Below are 4,561 nucleotides of genomic sequence, written 5' to 3'. Positions count from 1 at the left end.
ACTCACTCTTCTGGCCGAGCAATTCGCCTCCCCTTAGAAGGGTTCTTCGTTGAAGTTGGAGATCTCACTTGGATTGTCATGCGTACTAAAATTTTAGAGAGAGATCACTCGGCACGTTGATCAGGATGAAGTTGATCTTGCGGGGTTAGTTTGATCACAATTGCCGTTACCGATAAGTTGCGGCTTGGTGCCCGGGAAAAGTCGCTTCCGGTGCAGTAAACTCGTTTAGCGCTCGTAGGTGCCAGGGGCGATCGCCTCACATTGGACCCACGTGTAAATGATAATTTGCGACAATTCGACGTTCACATCGGCCTTTGCATTACTGCCGCGCTACCCTTCAGAATAAGCTTGTCCCCAATCGTTATGTTCGAAAATTATTTGCTGAAGTTTTTCAATACCCATATCCATAAATCGTCCTGTATAAGAAAATTAACTGCCAACAGTGTTTGAATTTTAAATTCTTCCAATAAGAGAGTTATTGAAAGTCGCGGGGGAAAGTTGGGATTTGGGGAAAAATTTCATTACGAGCCTGTTCTTATGAGAATAATATAATTGATTAATGGCCGGAGTAATTGAATCACGAGGCGCGAACAAAAAAATCACTCACGAATAAATGATAAAATTTATTTCGTTATGAAACTTAAAAAGTTTGTAGTGACAGTTTGCAAAAGAGGGAGTGTTATTGGAATAAATGCTTCCCTGCTCGAGAGGGAACCGCAGTCAAGGATCGTGATTTAACATGAGGGCTCTAATTTAATATGGGCCCCTCTGCATTATTAGTTGCATACACAAATACTATTAATGTAATGAAGAAGTTGTAATCCGATTTGCCACAGTGATATCATTTAATAAATGACTTCGGGTAACGATGTTTATCGTGTTTTATAAGCGACGAACTGCTGTGTCCTTATTAAAATTAATTGGTCCATTCTGTTAAATTCTGTGATTACTTTGCTACAGTTGCTACACTAATTATAGTTAAACTCGTTGCTCACTCAAGTCCAACATCTGCTCTTCAACAGACCAAAAACCCGTGCACTACCGGTTCAGTAAGGCAAGCCTGAGCGTCAGCACCGTCCAAAGCGAATTTGGAACTCCTCAGTTCAACTCTGAAGGACGAATAACCTCGGCCTCGGCTCAAGGGATCAATTCAGGATCGGACCACTTTCGGTGGCGCAGGAAGGAGCAGGACCTGTCCGAACCCAAAAAAAAATTTAGGTACTCTTCAGAAATTGGGTGCGCCTCCGGTTTCTGCGCGTTGGATTGAGTAGTTCTCGACACTTTAAGGGCAGAAAAACGTGAGGGTTTCGGTGGCGTAGGAAGAAGAGCAAATTTGGGAATTTTCCAGATCGCAAAACAAGGTGGTGGCCTTCACCTTCCAAGTACTTGAAAACTTTTAGGCACGTCCCTGGTCTTTGGTCCTGACGTTAAATAGAGGTCTTGAGATCTCAAATTGCTGGCCAGACATCAGACGCAGCGGCGTAAGGAGGGAGCGGAAATCTCAGCTCAGAAGATGTTTCAGTTGTAGTAAGCATGGGCATCGATCCGAAGCATGTCAGCAAAAAGAAAACCTCTCGATGGAGAAACATTCAAAAATATTTAGCAGCCTTTTTCCACTCTACGACGGATTAAGATCGATCCATTGTTAATCCTTGAAACTTTATACGGGAGTTCCAAAAACTACGTCGATTCTATCACTCGGCTCAACGACATGAAAGAAAATCGGTGGACATCAACATAATATACGTATCAAATATAGAAGTGATCTAAATAGTTGGCATCATTCAAATAGTTTCACTCAATTAGGCTGACATTTGGGTGCAGTCGTCTCATACAAAGGGTGCCCCCAAACAATCATCCCTACAAGCGGGGCAGCAATCGCCCCATCAGCGCTAAAAGCCTTTTCGTATTACACGTTTAAATAGGGTAAGTAATTTGATTACTGAACGACGTCACTCTCTAGTGCTTAGTTAATATTCTGGCATATTTCACTTACCATATTAAATTCTTGTTTGAAATTATTGTTGAGGCACTAACAAAAGCGATCCGCAGATAATCTGGGCGTTTATACCTGTTACCTGTGCGAAATAGATCAAACTTTTGCTATAAACCTAAAAAATTGAACGATCACATGCACATTTACTCATCACAAAAACGTCTCCCATTTGCCTTGCGCATGCCCGCCCGCCGAAAGTAGCAAAAATACCACATTTACCTACTTTAGCATGCCACGTACGCCAAAAATCCGGGTTCTACCTCGCTTTGTTAGGATTGTATCATTGTTCCGCTGCCGAGTAAACTTTCTGTGATAAATATGCGTTCGGTGCTACAGGTGCACTTTCGATACAAGATTTTTCATAATCAGTAAAACGCGATTTTATTCAGCTCAGCAACTAACCGAAAGTTAACTAGGGATCAAAGAGAAATTTCTAGAACCTCGAGATTAAAGCTGCAGTGGGCGTCAACACCATAACAAGCGTAGCTGAAGCTCGAGTGCATCGGAGCATAGTTAAATCTTTGAACAATTTAAATTCAGGACATATAGGGTGTTAACTTTTGTTTGTTAGTTTGAACTAAGTCCAGGACCCAGTGGCCATAGGCCAACGCTCACAGATCTGGGACAAAAGGGATTGAAAAAATTCTTTTAGGGATGTAGCAGGGATGGGATTAATACTCTTCCAATAAAAATTTCTCTCTATATTTTGGTTCTTCATTCCAGTTTTTCGGGCTTACTGATTCATAACCATTCTCTGCTCGGCAATATAAAATCAGATGCTTTTGTTCAACGTGCTCTCGTACTACTGGAAATATGAATAATAAATTACGAAAGGGTTATTCAAAGGTAGCGCTCAAAGCTAACCCTATAAGATAAAAAAAGAATCATTCTTAGGAAGTTCGGAAGAATAGACATCGGCATCCTAACATAAGATAACTAAATTTAAGTTTAATTAAGATTAATGATATGCAGAGTAGTTCTATCTTCAGTTTGGAGGCCGTCACGGCTTTCCCCCCCATTAACATTATCTATGGCTCTTAGCCTTTATGCTTTCGCTTTGATGCACCAATACGAGGAAAATTTCTCTGCATTATTTGTCTGTGTAAAGAAGTTTTTACCTTTTTACCATGTCTTAATTGCCGAGTGTTAATTGAGTAATTTAGGTTTTTTTTTTGCAACGAGGAAAAAATTTTATCTCTCGAACGCATGCGAGCAGTTCCTAAACCAGTTTAGACTCTTACTCCCATAAGAATTTATTTAAAATGACCGATCATTGCGAACAATGTAATGGCTCATCATGCGTCCTGCATACTCATCTCCTCGCCAATCTCCTCCAATCAATATTGGAGGAGACTTGCCAGGAAGAGGCAACGATTGCACGCGGTCAGCCTCCTCGGAAATTACAAATCTTCCCAAGTATGGTATAGAGTTCCGTCCGATCGAGCTGCATCTGCTGGGGCGCCTGATTCCATTTTTCCTGCTTCAGTTTCTTTAGCTCCCCTTGGTTCGATCAGCCTTGATGTTCTGTATCGACCGCTTCAAGTCGTCTCCTCTTGGAGCCTCCAAGGGAGCAGCCAGTATCTGCATGCTTTCCGTCCCCTTTTCAGGCACTTCTTCACTCATCATTAAAGTATCATTAGGACTGAGGGGCGGTGGGGTGGGACAACACTTATTGTTGCCAATATTATCACAAAGCTTGGAAATAAGTTTCTTTTTTGTCCGTTCTGGCCTCTAGAAGATGCATTTTTAGCAATCCCTCTCACATGCCGCCTTTCATCAAGGAACTAACGTGCATGCAATTTCCAAAAATCGATAATAAGCGATGGAATATTCACAGATATAATTGCCTTTGGAGCAAAAACCTTTATTAAAGATGGCGGACGCCCGTGTCCGCCCCGTCCCCTCAGAGAGGACACCGGCGTCTGCCGCGGCAGTCAATGTGCAGGAGGTAATTAGTCTCGTGTAGGTGCATTCAGTTTACGTAGAATGAAAGAATTGGTTGTTTGTAAAAATAATCTTAGTGGCGCTGATAAGGGTGTGTGCCAGGCAGCGCATGAACTGAGCGCACTCAGCGACGTTAAGAGGTGCACTTAACAGAAACTCTTTAATCAGACCTATTTAGAAGAGAGTAGGGAAGCTCTATTCCACCGCGAATGTGCTTATACTATAGTAAGATCGAGTTTTAGAGCTCCGTATAACAAATGGAACAGAGCAGGGAAACCGGAGGGGGAAGGGCGTGCTTGCAACCAATACCGGGCGTTTCCACCAAACAACGTTCACGCCAATCACGGCGCGCACCGCAGCGTCGCGTTCCTCCTTTCCGCCAATGAAAAAAGCATTAATCTCTTTTAAAAATAGAGCAGAGTGCAACCACGCAACTACGCGACACGCACAGAATCGCTAACTGCCATTGAAGCTGCCGTAATGAGCTTCACAGTAGAACATATTTAACATGCAGTTCACTCTATAGATATCCCCACTGCCGGTGCCCGCAATTCACCTTGCCACCGCCCACTTAAAACTCACTTCGGCGAATGCATAGTTTCCTTACGAATTTCTCGTTAG

The sequence above is a fragment of the Euwallacea fornicatus genome, chromosome 3 (genome assembly GCF_040115645.1).
Source record: "Euwallacea fornicatus isolate EFF26 chromosome 3, ASM4011564v1, whole genome shotgun sequence".
In the NCBI taxonomy this organism is placed as follows: domain Eukaryota; kingdom Metazoa; phylum Arthropoda; class Insecta; order Coleoptera; family Curculionidae; genus Euwallacea; species Euwallacea fornicatus.
Note: the sequence above shows the minus strand (reverse complement) of the source record.